At 48.0% G+C, this 15,605-nt stretch overlaps 2 non-coding genes across 2 annotated transcripts; both read right to left on the bottom strand.

Annotated features, from left to right (window-relative positions):
- trnav-cac (transfer RNA valine (anticodon CAC)) lies at positions 1–73 on the bottom strand. The gene has a single exon. It is a non-coding gene; the product is annotated as a tRNA-Val (tRNA).
- Positions 74–6,074: 6,001 nt separating this feature from the next.
- Positions 6,075–6,147, bottom strand: trnav-cac (transfer RNA valine (anticodon CAC)). Its single transcript has one exon. It is a non-coding gene; the product is annotated as a tRNA-Val (tRNA).
- Positions 6,148–15,605: the final 9,458 nt, after the last annotated feature.

Raw genomic sequence — 15,605 nt, 5'->3', positions numbered from 1 at the left:
TGTTTCTGCCCGGTCTCGAACCAGGGACCTTTTGCGTGTGAGGCAAACGTGATAACCACTACACTACAGAAACCACGGTGCGGTGGCACTTTGGTGGTGCACATACGTACACTTTGTTCACCAGAGCTGAATGGTGCAGCGTGGCATTGGTGGTATAGTGGTGAGCATAGCTCCAGTCCAAGCAGTTGACCCGGCTTCAATTCTTGGCCCGTCCACGGCTTGGAGCTTCTCCAGGTACTTTATGGTAGTTGGCACAAAAGGAAGGAATCACCTACCTGAGAATGAGTTGGTCAACAGAATGTGCCATAGGCTTCTCTGCAGGCCTCCTACGACTCTTTCTGCTTCCCACTTGAGTTCTTAGTGCTCTCTTTGCTGTTTGTAAACACGTCATTATGCAACAGGGCACGTTTGACCCGTGAACAGGGGCGAAAAGGTGAGAACATGCGGTCTCTCCGTGTCTGTCTCTTGTTAGCGACAAGCTAGCATGCAAACTGTGATGAGAGGTGTCCATTTTCCGCGATCAGCCATCTATATAGTCAATGTTTTATATTTAATAAGCAAATATGTCTATATGCTGATTGGTCTTAAGCAGCGTTGTCCAATCTTCAGCTTTTGGTTCCAATCTAGCAGGAGCCACACCTGATTCCAATTGTTGGCTCCGCTGATCTTGGCTTTCAATAGACTAAAGTGTGGCTTCTGCTTGGTTAGAATGACAACCTGCAACCACACTGGCCCATTCTGGAGAAGACTGGACAACCCTGATCTAAAGCAAATAACCACCGAGGTAAGTGCCACTTTGTGAGTTCTGAATCCGTCATGCCGGCTCGACGTCACTCGATGAACAGGGAAGGAACCGGGAGATGAGAAGACTTCCCACGGTTGAGGAATGGCAATTTCAGGTTGAGGGTACGTTTGCTTTGCGTTTTCCCGCTTGGAGGTGGGGAATTACAAGTCGCAACCTCGAGTCAAGCGCATCATTACTCTTGTCTTCTTGATGAAGGAAAGAGCCAGGCTTCCACATTCAGTGGAAAAGCAGAGACTGCCCGTGATTTTGCAAGCAACTGTTATCTGCCTTGCTACAAAAGCTCAATGGAAGGGAAACCGCTCCCAGTTGACCTGGGTTCGATTCCCGGCCAATGCACCGATTGTAACTTGGAGCGTCTCGTGGTATTTCATGGTAGTTGGCGGATAAGGAAGGAATCACCTGCCTGAGAATGAGTTGGTCAACAGAATGTGCCATGGGCTTCTCTGCAGGCCTCCTACGACTCTTTCTGCTTCCCACTTGAGTTCTTAGTGCTCTCTTTGCTGTTTGTAAACACGTCATTATGCAACAGGGCACGTTTGACCCGTGAACAGGGGCGAAAAGGTGAGAACATGCGGTCTCTCCGTGTCTGTCTCTTGTTAGCGACAAGCTAGCATGCAAACTGTGATGAGAGGTGTACATTTTCCGCGATCAGCCATCTATATAGTCAATGTTTTATATTTTATAAGCAAATATGTCTATATGCTGATTGGTCTTAAGCAGCGTTGTCCAATCTTCAGCTTTTGGTTCCAATCTAGCAGGAGCCACACCTGATTCCAATTGTTGGCTCCGCTGATCTTGGCTTTCAATAGACTAAAGTGTGGCTTCTGCTTGGTTAGAATGACAACCTGCAACCACACTGGCCCATTCTGGAGAAGACTGGACAACCCTGATCTAAAGCAAATAACCACCGAGGTAAGTGCCACTTTGTGAGTTCTGAATCCGTCATGCCGGCTCGACGTCACTCGATGAACAGGGAAGGAACCCGGAGATGAGAAGACTTCCCACGGTTGAGGAATGGCAATTTCAGGTTGAGGGTACGTTTGCTTTGCGTTTTCCCGCTTGGGGTGGGGAATTACAAGTCGCAACCTCGAGTCAAGCGCATCATTACTCTTGTCTTCTTGATGAAGGAAAGAGCCAGGCTTCCACATTCAGTGGAAAAGCAGAGACTGCCCGTGATTTTGCAAGCAACTGTTATCTGCCTTGCTACAAAAGCTCAATGGAAGGGAAACCGCTCCCAGTTGACCTGGGTTCGATTCCCGGCCAATGCACCGATTGTAACTTGGAGCGTCTCGTGGTATTTCATGGTAGTTGGCGGATAAGGAAGGAATCACCTGCCTGAGAATGAGTTGGTCAACAGAATGTGCCATGGGCTTCTCTGCAGGCCTCCTACGACTCTTTCTGCTTCCCACTTGAGTTCTTAGTGCTCTCTTTGCTGTTTGTAAACACGTCATTATGCAACAGGGCACGTTTGACCCGTGAACAGGGGCGAAAAGGTGAGAACATGCGGTCTCTCCGTGTCTGTCTCTTGTTAGCGACAAGCTAGCATGCAAACTGTGATGAGAGGTGTACATTTTCCGCGATCAGCCATCTATATAGTCAATGTTTTATATTTTATAAGCAAATATGTCTATATGCTGATTGGTCTTAAGCAGCGTTGTCCAATCTTCAGCTTTTGGTTCCAATCTAGCAGGAGCCACACCTGATTCCAATTGTTGGCTCCGCTGATCTTGGCTTTCAATAGACTAAAGTGTGGCTTCTGCTTGGTTAGAATGACAACCTGCAACCACACTGGCCCATTCTGGAGAAGACTGGACAACCCTGATCTAAAGCAAATAACCACCGAGGTAAGTGCCACTTTGTGAGTTCTGAATCCGTCATGCCGGCTCGACGTCACTCGATGAACAGGGAAGGAACCGGGAGATGAGAAGACTTCCCACGGTTGAGGAATGGCAATTTCAGGTTGAGGGTACGTTTGCTTTGCGTTTTCCCGCTTGGAGGTGGGGAATTACAAGTCGCAACCTCGAGTCAAGCGCATCATTACTCTTGTCTTCTTGATGAAGGAAAGAGCCAGGCTTCCACATTCAGTGGAAAAGCAGAGACTGCCCGTGATTTTGCAAGCAACTGTTATCTGCCTTGCTACAAAAGCTCAATGGAAGGGAAACCGCTCCCAGTTGACCTGGGTTCGATTCCCGGCCAATGCACCGATTGTAACTTGGAGCGTCTCGTGGTATTTCATGGTAGTTGGCGGATAAGGAAGGAATCACCTGCCTGAGAATGAGTTGGTCAACAGAATGTGCCATGGGCTTCTCTGCAGGCCTCCTACGACTCTTTCTGCTTCCCACTTGAGTTCTTAGTGCTCTCTTTGCTGTTTGTAAACACGTCATTATGCAACAGGGCACGTTTGACCCGTGAACAGGGGCGAAAAGGTGAGAACATGCGGTCTCTCCGTGTCTGTCTCTTGTTAGCGACAAGCTAGCATGCAAACTGTGATGAGAGGTGTACATTTTCCGCGATCAGCCATCTATATAGTCAATGTTTTATATTTAATAAGCAAATATGTCTATATGCTGATTGGTCTTAAGCAGCGTTGTCCAATCTTCAGCTTTTGGTTCCAATCTAGCAGGAGCCACACCTGATTCCAATTGTTGGCTCCGCTGATCTTGGCTTTCAATAGACTAAAGTGTGGCTTCTGCTTGGTTAGAATGACAACCTGCAACCACACTGGCCCATTCTGGAGAAGACTGGACAACCCTGATCTAAAGCAAATAACCACCGAGGTAAGTGCCACTTTGTGAGTTCTGAATCCGTCATGCCGGCTCGACGTCACTCGATGAACAGGGAAGGAACCGGGAGATGAGAAGACTTCCCACGGTTGAGGAATGGCAATTTCAGGTTGAGGGTACGTTTGCTTTGCGTTTTCCCGCTTGGAGGTGGGGAATTACAAGTCGCAACCTCGAGTCAAGCGCATCATTACTCTTGTCTTCTTGATGAAGGAAAGAGCCAGGCTTCCACATTCAGTGGAAAAGCAGAGACTGCCCGTGATTTTGCAAGCAACTGTTATCTGCCTTGCTACAAAAGCTCAATGGAAGGGAAACCGCTCCCAGTTGACCTGGGTTCGATTCCCGGCCAATGCACCGATTGTAACTTGGAGCGTCTCGTGGTATTTCATGGTAGTTGGCGGATAAGGAAGGAATCACCTGCCTGAGAATGAGTTGGTCAACAGAATGTGCCATGGGCTTCTCTGCAGGCCTCCTACGACTCTTTCTGCTTCCCACTTGAGTTCTTAGTGCTCTCTTTGCTGTTTGTAAACACGTCATTATGCAACAGGGCACGTTTGACCCGTGAACAGGGGCGAAAAGGTGAGAACATGCGGTCTCTCCGTGTCTGTCTCTTGTTAGCGACAAGCTAGCATGCAAACTGTGATGAGAGGTGTACATTTTCCGCGATCAGCCATCTATATAGTCAATGTTTTATATTTTATAAGCAAATATGTCTATATGCTGATTGGTCTTAAGCAGCGTTGTCCAATCTTCAGCTTTTGGTTCCAATCTAGCAGGAGCCACACCTGATTCCAATTGTTGGCTCCGCTGATCTTGGCTTTCAATAGACTAAAGTGTGGCTTCTGCTTGGTTAGAATGACAACCTGCAACCACACTGGCCCATTCTGGAGAAGACTGGACAACCCTGATCTAAAGCAAATAACCACCGAGGTAAGTGCCACTTTGTGAGTTCTGAATCCGTCATGCCGGCTCGACGTCACTCGATGAACAGGGAAGGAACCCGGAGATGAGAAGACTTCCCACGGTTGAGGAATGGCAATTTCAGGTTGAGGGTACGTTTGCTTTGCGTTTTCCCGCTTGGAGGTGGGGAATTACAAGTCGCAACCTCGAGTCAAGCGCATCATTACTCTTGTCTTCTTGATGAAGGAAAGAGCCAGGCTTCCACATTCAGTGGAAAAGCAGAGACTGCCCGTGATTTTGCAAGCAACTGTTATCTGCCTTGCTACAAAAGCTCAATGGAAGGGAAACCGCTCCCAGTTGACCTGGGTTCGATTCCCGGCCAATGCACCGATTGTAACTTGGAGCGTCTCGTGGTATTTCATGGTAGTTGGCGGATAAGGAAGGAATCACCTGCCTGAGAATGAGTTGGTCAACAGAATGTGCCATGGGCTTCTCTGCAGGCCTCCTACGACTCTTTCTGCTTCCCACTTGAGTTCTTAGTGCTCTCTTTGCTGTTTGTAAACACGTCATTATGCAACAGGGCACGTTTGACCCGTGAACAGGGGCGAAAAGGTGAGAACATGCGGTCTCTCCGTGTCTGTCTCTTGTTAGCGACAAGCTAGCATGCAAACTGTGATGAGAGGTGTACATTTTCCGCGATCAGCCATCTATATAGTCAATGTTTTATATTTTATAAGCAAATATGTCTATATGCTGATTGGTCTTAAGCAGCGTTGTCCAATCTTCAGCTTTTGGTTCCAATCTAGCAGGAGCCACACCTGATTCCAATTGTTGGCTCCGCTGATCTTGGCTTTCAATAGACTAAAGTGTGGCTTCTGCTTGGTTAGAATGACAACCTGCAACCACACTGGCCCATTCTGGAGAAGACTGGACAACCCTGATCTAAAGCAAATAACCACCGAGGTAAGTGCCACTTTGTGAGTTCTGAATCCGTCATGCCGGCTCGACGTCACTCGATGAACAGGGAAGGAACCCGGAGATGAGAAGACTTCCCACGGTTGAGGAATGGCAATTTCAGGTTGAGGGTACGTTTGCTTTGCGTTTTCCCGCTTGGGGGTGGGGAATTACAAGTCGCAACCTCGAGTCAAGCGCATCATTACTCTTGTCTTCTTGATGAAGGAAAGAGCCAGGCTTCCACATTCAGTGGAAAAGCAGAGACTGCCCGTGATTTTGCAAGCAACTGTTATCTGCCTTGCTACAAAAGCTCAATGGAAGGGAAACCGCTCCCAGCCTTTTTCGGCCGCAGACCTCTTGCAGACCTCTCGAGGTGAACTCGGCGAGCAGTACTTTACGGAAAATTTTCCAGTCACGCACAGAGTCTTGTTGAGCAACGAAAGAGCCAGGCTTCCACTTTCTGGGGAAAACCAGAGACTCCCTTTCATTTGGTAAGCAAATATTAACTGCTTTGCTACAAAAGAAGGAAATCTCCTCTGTAAAGGAGGTCTCGCTTTCTGGCTGTTCCTAGAGGACCTGATCCTACAGTGATGACAACCGCTCAGTCATTAAAGCAAAGTTCAGAATTTCTAGCTTGTTTCTGCCCGGTCTCGAACCAGGGACCTTTTGCGTGTGAGGCAAACGTGATAACCACTACACTACAGAAACCACGGTGCGGTGGCACTTTGGTGGTGCACATACGTACACTTTGTTCACCAGAGCTGAATGGTGCAGCGTGGCATTGGTGGTATAGTGGTGAGCATAGCTCCAGTCCAAGCAGTTGACCCGGCTTCAATTCTTGGCCCGTCCACGGCTTGGAGCTTCTCCAGGTACTTTATGGTAGTTGGCACAAAAGGAAGGAATCACCTACCTGAGAATGAGTTGGTCAACAGAATGTGCCATAGGCTTCTCTGCAGGCCTCCTACGACTCTTTCTGCTTCCCACTTGAGTTCTTAGTGCTCTCTTTGCTGTTTGTAAACACGTCATTATGCAACAGGGCACGTTTGACCCGTGAACAGGGGCGAAAAGGTGAGAACATGCGGTCTCTCCGTGTCTGTCTCTTGTTAGCGACAAGCTAGCATGCAAACTGTGATGAGAGGTGTCCATTTTCCGCGATCAGCCATCTATATAGTCAATGTTTTATATTTAATAAGCAAATATGTCTATATGCTGATTGGTCTTAAGCAGCGTTGTCCAATCTTCAGCTTTTGGTTCCAATCTAGCAGGAGCCACACCTGATTCCAATTGTTGGCTCCGCTGATCTTGGCTTTCAATAGACTAAAGTGTGGCTTCTGCTTGGTTAGAATGACAACCTGCAACCACACTGGCCCATTCTGGAGAAGACTGGACAACCCTGATCTAAAGCAAATAACCACCGAGGTAAGTGCCACTTTGTGAGTTCTGAATCCGTCATGCCGGCTCGACGTCACTCGATGAACAGGGAAGGAACCGGGAGATGAGAAGACTTCCCACGGTTGAGGAATGGCAATTTCAGGTTGAGGGTACGTTTGCTTTGCGTTTTCCCGCTTGGAGGTGGGGAATTACAAGTCGCAACCTCGAGTCAAGCGCATCATTACTCTTGTCTTCTTGATGAAGGAAAGAGCCAGGCTTCCACATTCAGTGGAAAAGCAGAGACTGCCCGTGATTTTGCAAGCAACTGTTATCTGCCTTGCTACAAAAGCTCAATGGAAGGGAAACCGCTCCCAGTTGACCTGGGTTCGATTCCCGGCCAATGCACCGATTGTAACTTGGAGCGTCTCGTGGTATTTCATGGTAGTTGGCGGATAAGGAAGGAATCACCTGCCTGAGAATGAGTTGGTCAACAGAATGTGCCATGGGCTTCTCTGCAGGCCTCCTACGACTCTTTCTGCTTCCCACTTGAGTTCTTAGTGCTCTCTTTGCTGTTTGTAAACACGTCATTATGCAACAGGGCACGTTTGACCCGTGAACAGGGGCGAAAAGGTGAGAACATGCGGTCTCTCCGTGTCTGTCTCTTGTTAGCGACAAGCTAGCATGCAAACTGTGATGAGAGGTGTACATTTTCCGCGATCAGCCATCTATATAGTCAATGTTTTATATTTTATAAGCAAATATGTCTATATGCTGATTGGTCTTAAGCAGCGTTGTCCAATCTTCAGCTTTTGGTTCCAATCTAGCAGGAGCCACACCTGATTCCAATTGTTGGCTCCGCTGATCTTGGCTTTCAATAGACTAAAGTGTGGCTTCTGCTTGGTTAGAATGACAACCTGCAACCACACTGGCCCATTCTGGAGAAGACTGGACAACCCTGATCTAAAGCAAATAACCACCGAGGTAAGTGCCACTTTGTGAGTTCTGAATCCGTCATGCCGGCTCGACGTCACTCGATGAACAGGGAAGGAACCCGGAGATGAGAAGACTTCCCACGGTTGAGGAATGGCAATTTCAGGTTGAGGGTACGTTTGCTTTGCGTTTTCCCGCTTGGAGGTGGGGAATTACAAGTCGCAACCTCGAGTCAAGCGCATCATTACTCTTGTCTTCTTGATGAAGGAAAGAGCCAGGCTTCCACATTCAGTGGAAAAGCAGAGACTGCCCGTGATTTTGCAAGCAACTGTTATCTGCCTTGCTACAAAAGCTCAATGGAAGGGAAACCGCTCCCAGTTGACCTGGGTTCGATTCCCGGCCAATGCACCGATTGTAACTTGGAGCGTCTCGTGGTATTTCATGGTAGTTGGCGGATAAGGAAGGAATCACCTGCCTGAGAATGAGTTGGTCAACAGAATGTGCCATGGGCTTCTCTGCAGGCCTCCTACGACTCTTTCTGCTTCCCACTTGAGTTCTTAGTGCTCTCTTTGCTGTTTGTAAACACGTCATTATGCAACAGGGCACGTTTGACCCGTGAACAGGGGCGAAAAGGTGAGAACATGCGGTCTCTCCGTGTCTGTCTCTTGTTAGCGACAAGCTAGCATGCAAACTGTGATGAGAGGTGTACATTTTCCGCGATCAGCCATCTATATAGTCAATGTTTTATATTTTATAAGCAAATATGTCTATATGCTGATTGGTCTTAAGCAGCGTTGTCCAATCTTCAGCTTTTGGTTCCAATCTAGCAGGAGCCACACCTGATTCCAATTGTTGGCTCCGCTGATCTTGGCTTTCAATAGACTAAAGTGTGGCTTCTGCTTGGTTAGAATGACAACCTGCAACCACACTGGCCCATTCTGGAGAAGACTGGACAACCCTGATCTAAAGCAAATAACCACCGAGGTAAGTGCCACTTTGTGAGTTCTGAATCCGTCATGCCGGCTCGACGTCACTCGATGAACAGGGAAGGAACCGGGAGATGAGAAGACTTCCCACGGTTGAGGAATGGCAATTTCAGGTTGAGGGTACGTTTGCTTTGCGTTTTCCCGCTTGGAGGTGGGGAATTACAAGTCGCAACCTCGAGTCAAGCGCATCATTACTCTTGTCTTCTTGATGAAGGAAAGAGCCAGGCTTCCACATTCAGTGGAAAAGCAGAGACTGCCCGTGATTTTGCAAGCAACTGTTATCTGCCTTGCTACAAAAGCTCAATGGAAGGGAAACCGCTCCCAGTTGACCTGGGTTCGATTCCCGGCCAATGCACCGATTGTAACTTGGAGCGTCTCGTGGTATTTCATGGTAGTTGGCGGATAAGGAAGGAATCACCTGCCTGAGAATGAGTTGGTCAACAGAATGTGCCATGGGCTTCTCTGCAGGCCTCCTACGACTCTTTCTGCTTCCCACTTGAGTTCTTAGTGCTCTCTTTGCTGTTTGTAAACACGTCATTATGCAACAGGGCACGTTTGACCCGTGAACAGGGGCGAAAAGGTGAGAACATGCGGTCTCTCCGTGTCTGTCTCTTGTTAGCGACAAGCTAGCATGCAAACTGTGATGAGAGGTGTCCATTTTCCGCGATCAGCCATCTATATAGTCAATGTTTTATATTTAATAAGCAAATATGTCTATATGCTGATTGGTCTTAAGCAGCGTTGTCCAATCTTCAGCTTTTGGTTCCAATCTAGCAGGAGCCACACCTGATTCCAATTGTTGGCTCCGCTGATCTTGGCTTTCAATAGACTAAAGTGTGGCTTCTGCTTGGTTAGAATGACAACCTGCAACCACACTGGCCCATTCTGGAGAAGACTGGACAACCCTGATCTAAAGCAAATAACCACCGAGGTAAGTGCCACTTTGTGAGTTCTGAATCCGTCATGCCGGCTCGACGTCACTCGATGAACAGGGAAGGAACCGGGAGATGAGAAGACTTCCCACGGTTGAGGAATGGCAATTTCAGGTTGAGGGTACGTTTGCTTTGCGTTTTCCCGCTTGGAGGTGGGGAATTACAAGTCGCAACCTCGAGTCAAGCGCATCATTACTCTTGTCTTCTTGATGAAGGAAAGAGCCAGGCTTCCACATTCAGTGGAAAAGCAGAGACTGCCCGTGATTTTGCAAGCAACTGTTATCTGCCTTGCTACAAAAGCTCAATGGAAGGGAAACCGCTCCCAGTTGACCTGGGTTCGATTCCCGGCCAATGCACCGATTGTAACTTGGAGCGTCTCGTGGTATTTCATGGTAGTTGGCGGATAAGGAAGGAATCACCTGCCTGAGAATGAGTTGGTCAACAGAATGTGCCATGGGCTTCTCTGCAGGCCTCCTACGACTCTTTCTGCTTCCCACTTGAGTTCTTAGTGCTCTCTTTGCTGTTTGTAAACACGTCATTATGCAACAGGGCACGTTTGACCCGTGAACAGGGGCGAAAAGGTGAGAACATGCGGTCTCTCCGTGTCTGTCTCTTGTTAGCGACAAGCTAGCATGCAAACTGTGATGAGAGGTGTACATTTTCCGCGATCAGCCATCTATATAGTCAATGTTTTATATTTTATAAGCAAATATGTCTATATGCTGATTGGTCTTAAGCAGCGTTGTCCAATCTTCAGCTTTTGGTTCCAATCTAGCAGGAGCCACACCTGATTCCAATTGTTGGCTCCGCTGATCTTGGCTTTCAATAGACTAAAGTGTGGCTTCTGCTTGGTTAGAATGACAACCTGCAACCACACTGGCCCATTCTGGAGAAGACTGGACAACCCTGATCTAAAGCAAATAACCACCGAGGTAAGTGCCACTTTGTGAGTTCTGAATCCGTCATGCCGGCTCGACGTCACTCGATGAACAGGGAAGGAACCGGAGATGAGAAGACTTCCCACGGTTGAGGAATGGCAATTTCAGGTTGAGGGTACGTTTGCTTTGCGTTTTCCCGCTTGGAGGTGGGGAATTACAAGTCGCAACCTCGAGTCAAGCGCATCATTACTCTTGTCTTCTTGATGAAGGAAAGAGCCAGGCTTCCACATTCAGTGGAAAAGCAGAGACTGCCCGTGATTTTGCAAGCAACTGTTATCTGCCTTGCTACAAAAGCTCAATGGAAGGGAAACCGCTCCCAGTTGACCTGGGTTCGATTCCCGGCCAATGCACCGATTGTAACTTGGAGCGTCTCGTGGTATTTCATGGTAGTTGGCGGATAAGGAAGGAATCACCTGCCTGAGAATGAGTTGGTCAACAGAATGTGCCATGGGCTTCTCTGCAGGCCTCCTACGACTCTTTCTGCTTCCCACTTGAGTTCTTAGTGCTCTCTTTGCTGTTTGTAAACACGTCATTATGCAACAGGGCACGTTTGACCCGTGAACAGGGGCGAAAAGGTGAGAACATGCGGTCTCTCCGTGTCTGTCTCTTGTTAGCGACAAGCTAGCATGCAAACTGTGATGAGAGGTGTACATTTTCCGCGATCAGCCATCTATATAGTCAATGTTTTATATTTTATAAGCAAATATGTCTATATGCTGATTGGTCTTAAGCAGCGTTGTCCAATCTTCAGCTTTTGGTTCCAATCTAGCAGGAGCCACACCTGATTCCAATTGTTGGCTCCGCTGATCTTGGCTTTCAATAGACTAAAGTGTGGCTTCTGCTTGGTTAGAATGACAACCTGCAACCACACTGGCCCATTCTGGAGAAGACTGGACAACCCTGATCTAAAGCAAATAACCACCGAGGTAAGTGCCACTTTGTGAGTTCTGAATCCGTCATGCCGGCTCGACGTCACTCGATGAACAGGGAAGGAACCGGGAGATGAGAAGACTTCCCACGGTTGAGGAATGGCAATTTCAGGTTGAGGGTACGTTTGCTTTGCGTTTTCCCGCTTGGAGGTGGGGAATTACAAGTCGCAACCTCGAGTCAAGCGCATCATTACTCTTGTCTTCTTGATGAAGGAAAGAGCCAGGCTTCCACATTCAGTGGAAAAGCAGAGACTGCCCGTGATTTTGCAAGCAACTGTTATCTGCCTTGCTACAAAAGCTCAATGGAAGGGAAACCGCTCCCAGTTGACCTGGGTTCGATTCCCGGCCAATGCACCGATTGTAACTTGGAGCGTCTCGTGGTATTTCATGGTAGTTGGCGGATAAGGAAGGAATCACCTGCCTGAGAATGAGTTGGTCAACAGAATGTGCCATGGGCTTCTCTGCAGGCCTCCTACGACTCTTTCTGCTTCCCACTTGAGTTCTTAGTGCTCTCTTTGCTGTTTGTAAACACGTCATTATGCAACAGGGCACGTTTGACCCGTGAACAGGGGCGAAAAGGTGAGAACATGCGGTCTCTCCGTGTCTGTCTCTTGTTAGCGACAAGCTAGCATGCAAACTGTGATGAGAGGTGTACATTTTCCGCGATCAGCCATCTATATAGTCAATGTTTTATATTTAATAAGCAAATATGTCTATATGCTGATTGGTCTTAAGCAGCGTTGTCCAATCTTCAGCTTTTGGTTCCAATCTAGCAGGAGCCACACCTGATTCCAATTGTTGGCTCCGCTGATCTTGGCTTTCAATAGACTAAAGTGTGGCTTCTGCTTGGTTAGAATGACAACCTGCAACCACACTGGCCCATTCTGGAGAAGACTGGACAACCCTGATCTAAAGCAAATAACCACCGAGGTAAGTGCCACTTTGTGAGTTCTGAATCCGTCATGCCGGCTCGACGTCACTCGATGAACAGGGAAGGAACCGGGAGATGAGAAGACTTCCCACGGTTGAGGAATGGCAATTTCAGGTTGAGGGTACGTTTGCTTTGCGTTTTCCCGCTTGGAGGTGGGGAATTACAAGTCGCAACCTCGAGTCAAGCGCATCATTACTCTTGTCTTCTTGATGAAGGAAAGAGCCAGGCTTCCACATTCAGTGGAAAAGCAGAGACTGCCCGTGATTTTGCAAGCAACTGTTATCTGCCTTGCTACAAAAGCTCAATGGAAGGGAAACCGCTCCCAGTTGACCTGGGTTCGATTCCCGGCCAATGCACCGATTGTAACTTGGAGCGTCTCGTGGTATTTCATGGTAGTTGGCGGATAAGGAAGGAATCACCTGCCTGAGAATGAGTTGGTCAACAGAATGTGCCATGGGCTTCTCTGCAGGCCTCCTACGACTCTTTCTGCTTCCCACTTGAGTTCTTAGTGCTCTCTTTGCTGTTTGTAAACACGTCATTATGCAACAGGGCACGTTTGACCCGTGAACAGGGGCGAAAAGGTGAGAACATGCGGTCTCTCCGTGTCTGTCTCTTGTTAGCGACAAGCTAGCATGCAAACTGTGATGAGAGGTGTACATTTTCCGCGATCAGCCATCTATATAGTCAATGTTTTATATTTTATAAGCAAATATGTCTATATGCTGATTGGTCTTAAGCAGCGTTGTCCAATCTTCAGCTTTTGGTTCCAATCTAGCAGGAGCCACACCTGATTCCAATTGTTGGCTCCGCTGATCTTGGCTTTCAATAGACTAAAGTGTGGCTTCTGCTTGGTTAGAATGACAACCTGCAACCACACTGGCCCATTCTGGAGAAGACTGGACAACCCTGATCTAAAGCAAATAACCACCGAGGTAAGTGCCACTTTGTGAGTTCTGAATCCGTCATGCCGGCTCGACGTCACTCGATGAACAGGGAAGGAACCCGGAGATGAGAAGACTTCCCACGGTTGAGGAATGGCAATTTCAGGTTGAGGGTACGTTTGCTTTGCGTTTTCCCGCTTGGAGGTGGGGAATTACAAGTCGCAACCTCGAGTCAAGCGCATCATTACTCTTGTCTTCTTGATGAAGGAAAGAGCCAGGCTTCCACATTCAGTGGAAAAGCAGAGACTGCCCGTGATTTTGCAAGCAACTGTTATCTGCCTTGCTACAAAAGCTCAATGGAAGGGAAACCGCTCCCAGTTGACCTGGGTTCGATTCCCGGCCAATGCACCGATTGTAACTTGGAGCGTCTCGTGGTATTTCATGGTAGTTGGCGGATAAGGAAGGAATCACCTGCCTGAGAATGAGTTGGTCAACAGAATGTGCCATGGGCTTCTCTGCAGGCCTCCTACGACTCTTTCTGCTTCCCACTTGAGTTCTTAGTGCTCTCTTTGCTGTTTGTAAACACGTCATTATGCAACAGGGCACGTTTGACCCGTGAACAGGGGCGAAAAGGTGAGAACATGCGGTCTCTCCGTGTCTGTCTCTTGTTAGCGACAAGCTAGCATGCAAACTGTGATGAGAGGTGTACATTTTCCGCGATCAGCCATCTATATAGTCAATGTTTTATATTTTATAAGCAAATATGTCTATATGCTGATTGGTCTTAAGCAGCGTTGTCCAATCTTCAGCTTTTGGTTCCAATCTAGCAGGAGCCACACCTGATTCCAATTGTTGGCTCCGCTGATCTTGGCTTTCAATAGACTAAAGTGTGGCTTCTGCTTGGTTAGAATGACAACCTGCAACCACACTGGCCCATTCTGGAGAAGACTGGACAACCCTGATCTAAAGCAAATAACCACCGAGGTAAGTGCCACTTTGTGAGTTCTGAATCCGTCATGCCGGCTCGACGTCACTCGATGAACAGGGAAGGAACCGGGAGATGAGAAGACTTCCCACGGTTGAGGAATGGCAATTTCAGGTTGAGGGTACGTTTGCTTTGCGTTTTCCCGCTTGGAGGTGGGGAATTACAAGTCGCAACCTCGAGTCAAGCGCATCATTACTCTTGTCTTCTTGATGAAGGAAAGAGCCAGGCTTCCACATTCAGTGGAAAAGCAGAGGACTGCCCGTGATTTTGCAAGCAACTGTTATCTGCCTTGCTACAAAAGCTCAATGGAAGGGAAACCGCTCCCAGTTGACCTGGGTTCGATTCCCGGCCAATGCACCGATTGTAACTTGGAGCGTCTCGTGGTATTTCATGGTAGTTGGCGGATAAGGAAGGAATCACCTGCCTGAGAATGAGTTGGTCAACAGAATGTGCCATGGGCTTCTCTGCAGGCCTCCTACGACTCTTTCTGCTTCCCACTTGAGTTCTTAGTGCTCTCTTTGCTGTTTGTAAACACGTCATTATGCAACAGGGCACGTTTGACCCGTGAACAGGGGCGAAAAGGTGAGAACATGCGGTCTCTCCGTGTCTGTCTCTTGTTAGCGACAAGCTAGCATGCAAACTGTGATGAGAGGTGTCCATTTTCCGCGATCAGCCATCTATATAGTCAATGTTTTATATTTAATAAGCAAATATGTCTATATGCTGATTGGTCTTAAGCAGCGTTGTCCAATCTTCAGCTTTTGGTTCCAATCTAGCAGGAGCCACACCTGATTCCAATTGTTGGCTCCGCTGATCTTGGCTTTCAATAGACTAAAGTGTGGCTTCTGCTTGGTTAGAATGACAACCTGCAACCACACTGGCCCATTCTGGAGAAGACTGGACAACCCTGATCTAAAGCAAATAACCACCGAGGTAAGTGCCACTTTGTGAGTTCTGAATCCGTCATGCCGGCTCGACGTCACTCGATGAACAGGGAAGGAACCGGGAGATGAGAAGACTTCCCACGGTTGAGGAATGGCAATTTCAGGTTGAGGGTACGTTTGCTTTGCGTTTTCCCGCTTGGAGGTGGGGAATTACAAGTCGCAACCTCGAGTCAAGCGCATCATTACTCTTGTCTTCTTGATGAAGGAAAGAGCCAGGCTTCCACATTCAGTGGAAAAGCAGAGACTGCCCGTGATTTTGCAAGCAACTGTTATCTGCCTTGCTACAAAAGCTCAATGGAAGGGAAACCGCTCCCAGTTGACCTGGGTTCGATTCCCGGC

Source organism: Ictalurus punctatus, unplaced genomic scaffold, assembly GCF_001660625.3.
Source record: "Ictalurus punctatus breed USDA103 unplaced genomic scaffold, Coco_2.0 tig00005713, whole genome shotgun sequence".
NCBI lineage: Eukaryota > Metazoa > Chordata > Actinopteri > Siluriformes > Ictaluridae > Ictalurus > Ictalurus punctatus.
Note: the sequence above shows the minus strand (reverse complement) of the source record. Positions and strands in the feature narration are given on the sequence as shown.